The sequence below is a fragment of the Pipistrellus hanaki genome (genome assembly GCF_964339955.1).
Source record: "Pipistrellus hanaki genome assembly, chromosome: 11".
Taxonomy (NCBI): Eukaryota; Metazoa; Chordata; class Mammalia; order Chiroptera; family Vespertilionidae; genus Pipistrellus; species Pipistrellus hanaki.
In genome coordinates, this window is record NC_140513.1 from 41,056,910 (window position 1) to 41,067,785 (window position 10,876).

Consider the following 10,876-nt stretch of genomic DNA (forward strand, 5'->3'; position numbering starts at 1 on the left):
GGGGCTGACATCCAGACTATGTTTTGTGTTTGTTTTTCGCCCCCTAATTTACCAGACCAGAAAGGGTGCTGTTTTGGGAGGTGCCTTTTTCCAAGACGCATAGTGAGTAGGGACCCTGGGGAAAAGTAGGGAGAAGGAAAAAGAGGGAATGAGTTGCAAGAGGATAGCCTGGGCAGTGAGAGGATTCGCTATGAAAGCTACTGGTATTGATAAATCTTCACCACTCCATCTCCCTCAGCCTGCTCCCTTTGAGAGTAAAGGAAGTGGTTTCAGTTCACGCAGAGTTCCAAAAAAAATCTCCCTCACGGGAATTGAAATAAAAAAATGTAGGGAGATGTCTGGGAAGGGAGGTAGTAAACTTGATTTTAATGAGCACATATTCTCTGTGTTGGTTACCCCAGGCCTCCATTCTGACCTCAGCACGTCTCTGCATGGTGTCTCTGCCCTAAAACCAGCCCGGCAGACACATGTTACTGGGGGCTGTCTGAGTGGCAGCCATGAATGAATGAAAATGCCTGCAGCAATCACTGATGTGTGCCATTTCCTGCCTGCAGGAGAGCTCTGTGGACCAGTCTGTCTGAGTATCTCCAATGCAGTAATACCCGTGATTCACTGCAGGCCCTGAGTCTTCGGGAACATTATGTCTAATGGGGTTTAGTATTACAGACACTTTATCCTATGTCTTGAGCTTGGGCATAATTGGCAATTGGGCATAATGCATATATAGCTCATTAAATAGAGTACTAGTTGATTTGCCAAAGTACCCTGCATATCTCTGTCAGAATCATGTCTGTATATCCATATCTGTACCCACAGGAAAAAAAATCTTGTTAATCCAACACTGATTTATTCAAATTAGCAACTCAAAGCATCTGTCGGATGTTATTATTTTAAAAATATTTGTTTAGATCCAATCCAAATACAAAGTAACTTGTTAAAAACCAGATTAAAATCCAGTTCTACCCAGAATCTGGCATTTTCCAGGAATGGTTTGGAGTTAACGTGTGACCCAGGAGCAATCATTTCTAAATCTTGGGTAGTCTGTGCTAGCCATTGTTCTAAGTGATTCATCTCTATGAACTCATTTTTACCTCCTAAATACCACACGGGCCTGTGGGATTACTGTTCCCCTTGCCCAAGGACAGCACTGTGGAGTGGAGGTGGATTTCGGCCTCAGTAATTCGGATCCATTCTATGGGCTTTGATGTCCCAGGGTTTTTTAGAGCTCCTGGGCCTTCTCTGCCCGGCCCCCTGGTTTTCTTTTGGTCCAGAAATGTCCCCCGTCAGAGATGGGAAGCAGATCCCGCATTTAAGCAGCCGGAACCCTCCCTGCTCTCCCTTTCAGTCAGGAATCCTTGGAGTACAGAGGGACAGACCCTGCTGTGCAGCCTACATCACTGAATGCTCTCTCCGACTCGGCTGCCCCCTGGCGGTCAGTGAGGGTAAAAAAGGGATGAACTTGGCGTTTTCCTGCACTCCTTGGCCATAATTAAACCCTTGGCCAAACAAGAAAGGCGTGAGGCTATTCAGAGGCATCTTTTTGCCATGTCCTTTTTTACTGGAGTCGTGGGATTGCTCCCAGGACCGCTGTGACCACAGACCGGGCACCCCCCCCCCCCCCCCCCCCCCAGGCACTCAATTCTGGCTCTGCGGGGAATTCCTGACACGTTTCTGTGTTGCTGATGGTTGTGCCTGTGGAGATTTCCAAAGGAAGGATCGCGGGTAACACGGACAGGGACATGGTTCCCAGATTAAACTCAAACAGGAACTCTCTAAAACCACCAGGAAGGAAATCTCATGTTAAGTCACAGCCGTCTTCAACCCGCCAGACAGATCCTAGGAGACCAGGGAGATCCTTTGACCCACAGCTTCTCAGCGTGTGGCCCACAAATCCCTGCGTCTGGAATGCCCTGCGACCTCTGTTACCCACCTGGGGCCTGGATTTCCTTCCCCCAAACCTCCTCAGCCTGGGCTCTGGGCGGTAGGCCCCCGCCTGCCCTCTGGGACCCACAGGGACGGCGAGGCCTGCTGAACCCACCCCTGTCCCGGGCACAGGCCTCCGGACCGGAGAGAGCCCGGCCCAGCCCCTCAGGGAGGGAGGGAAGCACATCCAGTCGTGATATTGCAGACGAGGTTGCTTGTGCCTGAATCACCCAGCCCAGGGAAGGACCTGTTCTCCCAGGGTACGAGGCACCAGGGGATCTATCCCAGTCGCCTCGATAAGGCTCCTGTGGGGAGGGGGTCCACACTGTGTTCAGAAGAGAGGAGTGACAGTGAGTAAGTCCCTCCCCGCTCCCCCCCATGGAGCTGGGCTCAGGGTGAGCAGACGATGAAATTCGTGCAAGAGTAGGCCTGCCTTCCCCTGGCCAGCACTGGCTTTTCACTGGCCACCGGTGGGCAGGCCCCCTGGAGTCACCACGGTTCCCTCCCAGCCCCAGCTTCTTCGTCAGGAAGGATGTCCGGTCTAATTAGCATATTATGCTTTTATTATTCTAGACTGCCTGAGACTTACCTACATTCTACCATGTACGTATTGCCTGTGCACACTTACACTAAAGATCTTTTTCATGGCTGGTCTGGGGTTCTGTTTAACTGGGTGTCCTGTGTTTTTGTTTGCTCCATCTGGCCATCCTACCAGGAGAACAGTGCTTTTAGGGGCCTCCTGGTGGCCACGGCCACGGTCCTACTCCTGAGAAACAGTAGAGCCCAGGTTGTTCTAATCCAGCCCTCGGATGTCATTGGTTTTAGACTAGTATCGAGTTTTCATTTGCATCCTCCAAGGATTGCCAATGTTTAAAATACGGCCCCTCCTCCGCTCACGTTCCATTGGCTGAATCCGACGGTGGCCCCGCTGAAGGGGAGAAGCAGACATTCCGCTGGTGAGTATGAAATGGGACGCCGCCAGGGACACGAGGCGACCCCACACCCGCCCTCCTGCAGGCTCACCCTTTTGACGGCCGGCCTCACGCAGAACAGATGCTACATCTATTCCGATGGTTAGGTATTTCCGAGTCTCGTCTTTGTCTTTCTGAGAATGATAGCAAACCTTCATTTTAACTCTATTACTTTGTGTACAGATTGACTCATTTATCTTCACAACAGCCCCTGCCAGGGAGATACTATTTGTTTTTCCTGATCACACTTTTGTCTTTTTTACAGGCGCACAGCTGATAGATTTGGGAAACAGGCACGGTCTGTATGTGAGCTGACGTCTTTGGAAAATGAACGTGGCTCCACTACAGGCTACGGGGACCCGGGAGGGGCCCTGGTGCTGGGTGTGGGTGTGTCTCTGTGATTCCTTGTTCTCTGGGCAGTTACACTCAGCAGAAGGCCCCAAGGGGCTGAGCTGCTCCAGCAGGGTCCTGGTGGGCGGGGCCTGGGCTTCCCTCCTTCAGCGCTGGTGACAGAGGCGAGCTGTTGGCGGCTTTGCCACTGCTGGTGCCAGGGTCACCAGGCATCCTTCAGAAGCCCCTCCTCTGGGTCCCAGAGGCTCTCTCGCCTGGAGACAGCAGCCTGAGGGGGAGATGGAACGAGGGTTAGTTCAGACAGCTGCGGTGACGGGGCCGATGGGACTCAAAATGGGCTTGACCTGAATTTTGTTCTTTTGCCCTGTCCCTGCCCAGCTCTGACTCCATATCACCACGCTTCCCTTTGAACTCTGTCTGAAAGCTGGCCGACTCCTTCTTATTTTCAGTTGTTAGGAAGTTATTTTTGTCTTTACGTTTGAACAGGTCACACATTCACAGGGTTCAGCAGTCAAGAGAAAATTCTCCCTCCTCCCAGCCACCTGAAAACAACCAACGTTGTGAATGTGCTGGGTATCCTCCCAGAGGCAGTTTATGCACACACTGCAGAGCAGTTCCTTTTTTACTTTTCTATACAAACCAGGGGCCTGGTGCGCAGATTCCTGCACCGGTGGGGTCTCTCGGTGTGGCCTGTGGGAATTGGGCTGACACTGGCTCTCCAACATCCCCTGAAGGGTCCCAGGGTGCGAGAGGGTGGTTCTCAGGTGATGCATCCCAGAATCAGGCTCCCTCCTCTCTGGTTCTGGGGTGCATCACCTGCGAGCCACAGCTACCAAGTCACCACAGCTCAGCAGCTCCTGCATTGAGCGTCTGCCCCCTGGTGGTCAGTGCATGTCATACCTCCCGGTCGGACAGTCAAACGGCTGCTTAGGCTTTTATATATGTAGGTGCTGTCTACTATAAGCACAGTTGCTTTATCATGCTTTCTCTCTCTCTCATATGTTGTGGAGGTAGTTTGATTTGATTGTAGAAATGATTTCTTTACTTAAAAAGTCCCATAGTATTTCATTGTATGATGTTCATAATTCATTCAGCTAGCCCCTCCATAGGTGTTGGCGTTTTCAAACCAGCCACTATTACAAGCAACGTGGCAGTGAGGTGGGACAACCTTGGACAAACGTGGTTTGAGGTGGGAGCCAGAGTAAGCTGGGTAAATTATTACAAAAGGAATCCTGGGCCAAAGAGCACATGCATTTGTCATTTTTCCCGGTGCTGCCTGCTGCCCCCTGCGGGCACTGTTCCAGTTCACACTCCCTCTGGTGAGGTGTGAGAATATCCATTTCCCTGCATCCTCAGCAAGTGTTCTCAGCTGTTCTGACCTCTGCAACCTGAGCACGTCAGCACGCTTTAATTTGCATTCTCCAATGACGAATGAGGGCGAGCATCTCTCGTGTGTTTCAGAGCCATCTGCGTCAGTGAGCATTTCCTTCTTGGAGTTCCGGGAGGACACTTGGCTTTGAACAGGTCCCCGACCCAAGGTCCACGCTGGCAGAACCGTTGCAGCCAACCGTCAAGACATGCAGGTGAGTGTCTGAGAGAGCAAGTGGTTGGTAGTGTGCCCACGGCAAGTGCTTGGATACACCAAATCCAACCCTAACCTGGCTGATGGCACCACCTGTCTTTCTGAGGTGGATAAACGGGATGCAGTGCAGTTTGACAAGGGGGGGCACTCGGGTCCTTGCTGAACATCGAGGGAGCTCTGGTTTGAGCTGTGGGTGTGTCCCATCAAAGCTGAGGATTGTCTTACTGACCTACTGAACTTTATTTTGATCCACCAAACATCACAGGAAGTAGGCATGCCTTTTTACTTTTCAGTTATTAAAAAAAAAAAAAACAGCCATAGAGACAGATAAAGTGAACCCCAATACCCACATCACCAAGATTAAGCCTTGTGAAGACAATGCCACACCTGATTCATGTTTCTTATTTCTGCTTTCTTCCTTTAGATTCAGATGTTAAGGCAGATAATGTTACCTCACCCTTATACACATCAGTAAACATCTCTAAAACATGGACGTATTCATACATAACTACAATTTTATTATCACACCTGATAAAATTAACGGTAATTTCTTGGTATCATCAATTACCAAGTCCTTGTAAAAATTCCCCCATTATCCCAAGTCCTTTCTCTCCCTTTACTGTTGGTTTGTTTTGTTCAGGGTCCGGACACTGCATTTGGGTCTTATGTTTCTTAAGTGTCCTCTATTCACAGCAGACCCTCCCATATTGCCGTCCATTCTGAATTTGTATATTTGCTTTCTTGTGGAATCATTGAATGTGTTTCCGTATTCTGTATATTTCCTATAGAGTGGAAGCTACTTCTAGAAGCTTATTAGGTAAGGATTCGGATATTTGGGTGAGAGTTCATAGGACATACTGGGCACCTCATGCTGCATCAATTCAGAAGGCACAGAGTAGGTGTTTTGTCCCACTAAGCGAGATCAGTGGGGTCACGTGATGCCATCCAGACCCATCTATTGCAATTTCCCCTTTAGTTTTTTCCTTTTTCACCTTTCACATATGGTTTCATCTACCGACTGTGTTACCTGAATCAGTTATTTCAGTATGAGTTAAAAATGGACATTGTCTAGTTTTGTCATTCCTTTTACATTTATTGGCTACATTTTTTTTTAATATAAAGAAAAGCAGGGCTATTTGGTCACCCTGGAATAGTTTATGTCATTTTTTAAATGGCCAATGATTTCCTCAGGTTTCTTTGCTTCTTAATTAGCCTGTCCTTTTCCAGTTAAGAAAAAGAAAATTAATAAGAGGCCCATGTCATGTTCAGATCATGGAACTGGCCTAGGAGATAGCTTTATTCTTAGTTTTACTCATCATCATTGAAAGTTCAGCACCACAGGTGTGCATAACTTCATAATTTCTCATAGGTTCCTTGTAACTGCTGCTCTTATCCTCTCTCCCTACCTTTTGTCTTCTCCTCTGGGCCTGTCTCCAGGAACAAGCAAATTATTGCAGACTGAAATGTTTAACTCATATATTGCAGTGACTGTCAGTCATATGCACTTTAGTAAGAATTAATGCAGCCAGCTTGGTCTCTGTTTCATAGATTAGTTTAGTGAAGAAAGTAAATTTTGGAGTTGGTGGGGAGGAAGGTCTGGGAAAGAAGTAGTCAATAGAGGAAGGTTAGTTACTGTGTACAGGGCACTGCCTAGGTGGTTGTGGGCAGGCTGAGTTTTGGGTAGCAGAGCCAGCTGAGAGCATTTCATGTTATAAAGAAGTACTAGGAAAGAGGGAAAGAGATAAAGATGTTCCAGGAAATTTTTACTGTTCAAGAATGTGTGAGGTGCCCCTGTTATGGGTACCTAGAGAACCCATTCTTCCTCTGTCACACTGTATCATGTAGGATTTTTTTTCCCCCTGCAATTCACAGAATACAAGACTAAGAAAGACCAGTGTATGGACACGTGCATTTGTGAATGAATATCGAATGGAAGGTAACATAGCACAGTGGTTAAGTTCACAGGATTTGGGGACAGACGGAACTAGATTCAAGTCCGGGCTTCATGATTTGGGCAAGCTGCTTTAATCACGCCAGCCCTCAGTTTCCCCACCTGTAAAATGGGGATGATAATAATAAAGCCACTGGGCTATTTTGGAGATTAAGTGAAAAATGCAATGAAAGCACTAAGCACTCCTCCATTCACAAAAGCCCTCAATAGACTGAAAAAGAATTTAATAGCAATAGCTGGAAGAGTATTTTTATCTTCTCAAAAGGGGTGAAAGATTCCTTTTTCACTAGTTGAGTAGGTGCACAACTCCTCCAGGGATCCTTCTGTCTAGCAAGCAAGAGAGACCTGGTCAGCCTTCAGCAGCGGGGTGCCCCTTAGGCATTGCTAGACTGTTCTCAATATCAAAGGTCCCTGATGAAAAGCAGCTTTTCATTCTTACAATTTGCATTCATTTAAGGACTGCTCTCGCAGAATCTATATCTCCCCGACCGACTGACACTAGACGGTCCTCGAGCCAATGGCGCCATCTTGTGGTAGTATGACACTATCACAGTTTGGCTCTGGTCCCGGGTTTTGCATCCCGCTCAGCTGCTCAGATTTATCCTGCGCCTGAGCTATGGCAGTGGTTCTTAACCTCTCTCGCACATTAGAATAATCTGGAGAGCTTTTCAAAAATCCTGACCTCCAGGTCTCTACAATCGCCTGAAGCTGGACTTCACCACGATAATGGTTCAGGGATGCTGGACCACAGACCTTTCCTCCCTAAAGACCTCGCAAAAGGAACAAAAAAAAGGTGTCAAAACCAGCGAAAAAGCTCCAGCAGCAAACAAACTAGGAAAGAAGCTCAAATTCTTGCTAAAAACTAAAAAATGTGGTGGCCGAGAAAATACAGGAGGCTCTGGGGTGGAGCAGAAAAATACCAAACTTCTCCCACCAGAAGGTGTGTCAAGGAAGGAAAGTGGGTGACAACATTCAGAGAACCCTCACGGTTGTCCACCAGCGTGAAGACAAAGAACCTTGGGGAGGGAGTCAGCAGCCTGAAGGAAAAGTAAAGAGGGCTGTGAGTTCTTGAGACTCAGCAGAGGCAAGGGAAGCAACCGATGTGGGCTGGCTGTTTTCTCTGGTCCCCGAGGAATGGGTGAATGTCACCGAGAGCATGCAGCGTGGGAAACTTCTTTCTTCCAAGAGCCTTCTGGGTATTTATAACATCACTCATCGGCCATACAAAACTATCACTTAAAAATTAACCTACTGTATTTGGTCAAACAATGAACTCATCCCTCGTGTATTTGCCCGAGACCAGATGTTCCTCACTCCTGTCTCGAGAATGAGATTCATCCCTCTGTGCAGGTCGAGTATAAAATCTGTTGACAGGTCACTCAAGACCTTCAGCTAGCACAGGCACAGCCCGGTGATTCGTGATAACTGGAGAACAAAAGCTTTACCTTTAACAGTGGTTCTTAAAGCAACCCCTGGGAACGTGTTAGAAATCCATGCTTCTTTTAAAATAAATAAATAAATAAAATATTGATTTAAAAAAATATTTTTTATTGATTTTTTTACAGAGAGATAGAGAGCTAGAAAAGTTGACAAGAGAGAAACACCGACCAGCTGCCTCCTGCACACCCCCCACCGGGGATGTGCCCGCAACCTACGTACATGCCCCTGACCGGAATCGAACCTGGGACCTTTCAGTCCGCAGACCGACGCTCTACCACTGAGCCAAACCGGTTTCGGCTATTTTATTGATTTTTTTACAAAGAGGAAGAGAGAGGGATAGAGAGTTAGAAACATCGCTGAGAAAGAGACATCGATCAGGTGCTTCTTGCACACCCCCTACTGGGGATGTGCCCGCAACTAAGGTACATGCCCTTGACCGGAATCGAACCCGGGACCCTTCAGTCTGCAGGCCGATGCTCTATCCACTGAGCCAAACCGGTTTTGGCAAAAATGGATGCTAGTTAAACTTTGGGAATAGAACCTAGAAAAAAACATCTTAACTAGCTGCTTACATGGTCCTGATGCACATGAACGTTTAAGAGCTGCTAGGTCTCTGGCTGATGGTTGCTATCTGAGGATGTAGGTCCAGGGTTGTTCTGCCCTCTGGTTTATTTCCCCAAGAGAAGCTGTAATCCTGGACTTTTATGTAGGACCTCCCAACTTTTACATTTGTTAGCACCAAATGAGCGTTTTGTAGGAAATAACGAGTGAGCCCAACAAAATACATGTTGGTGTCACGGGGAACAAGTTTGTTTGTTCTCGGACATCTGGATGAAATTGCCCATGTTCAGCTTGAAAAAGATGAAAATAAATTTGGCATGGCAAATTTATAAAATACTGCAGAGAGGGAACAAGGTAAACAACACAGCCTAGTAGGAAAAAGATACATAGAGGAAAAGAGAACTCAAAAATGAGATGACGACATGGAAAGAAAATGGAGCCTGTACATTTTAAAGATACTTGAGACATAACCCTGGTTTTAAATCTTGTCAAGGGATCAATAATAGCCGAAACCAGTTTGGCTCAGTGGATAGAGCATCGGAGTCCCGGGTTCGATTCCGGTCAAGGGCGTGTATCTTGGTTGCGGGCCCATCCCCAGCAGGGGTTGTGCAAGAGATAGCTGATCGATGTTTCTCTCTCATCGATGTTTCTAACTCTCTATCCCTCTCTCTTCCTCTCTGTAAAAAAATCAATAAAATATATTTTTTTTTAAAAAAAGGGATCAATAACACCGGAATTCAGGGAACCTGTATTCACAAGCCAGCCAATCAGTGCCTCGCTTCTGAAAGTCAGCCAATCAGGGAGAAGACTTAATTCCTATGGACACGCCCCTGAGTGCCAGCCAATTAACAACAGCCTCTCCGATGACGTCATCCGCTTATGCTCCGAAGTGAACTTCCCCCAACCCCTCTGAGATCAAGAACCCGCTCAGCTGGGAGAGATCCTAAAAAGGTTTTTTTATTTCAGCGACTGCTTGGCGGTCTCATCCTTAGACACATTCGGGAATGAAAGAGCAGTAACATAAAGAGATCCCGTGAGTAATACGAACCAGAACTAAGGACAAAACAGCCAGGAGGTTGTGATTGTGGAATCGGATGTAAATGTAATAAGAGGACAAAGTGAAATAAACTAACAAAAACAGATTAGGTGGGGGGGATGGATGTGGAAGGAAGTTTAAGACGTTTAATTTCCTGATTTTTTTTTTTTTTTTTAAACTTGGCATCACTTAGCAATATCTAAAATTCACCCAAGATGTTAACAATGATTCTAATGTGTTAATATCCCCCCTCGTGTCTTGTTATTCTTCATAGTATAATTTAAATATGTCCTAAAACGACTGGATAGTATCTTCATATCCTTGTAGTTCTTATACAAGAAAGTATAAGCAAAATCAGTGAAATTCAGATGAGCAATAACACTTTTAAAAAGAGACTTTGAGTGCCCTGTCTGGCTGGCTCAGAAAGTCGCTGGTTCCATTCCTGATCAGGATATATACCTAGGATGTGGTTTGATCCCCAGTTGGGGTGTGTGTACTGGAGGCAACCCATCAATGTTTCTCACATTTATGTTTTCTCGCCCTTCCTCTATCTATTGAAAAATCAATGAAAGCATCCTTCAGTGAGGATAAACAAACAGAGTCTTTGGGTATAACGTATGTACGGAAAAGAGCCAAATCCCCGTAGAGCGAAGTGAATGTTCACAGGATGAACACAGCATACAACACTGCCATGCCTCAGAGCCACCTCTGGTTCGTCCTTCAGTCAGCTCCCCCAGCAAAGGTAGCTCTCAATCTGATTTCCCACACTAGATTTGTCTTGCCTTTTCTGAACTTCATAAAAATGGGAGCATTGCCGACTGGTGACTGACTTCTTTCTCTGAGTGTTACATTCCTCCATACGTTTGCATGTGGTTGGTAGTTTATTTTCATTTTCAGATAGCAGTTTTCTACTGTGTGAACATGCCACAGTTTTAGTCACTCTACTGAAAATGGACATTGGAGCTATTTCTGGGCTTTGGCTGCTATGAATGGTGTTCTGTGACGCCCTCACGCATGTCTTTTGGTGAACACCTGTACATTTATCCATTATGTATGAAGTT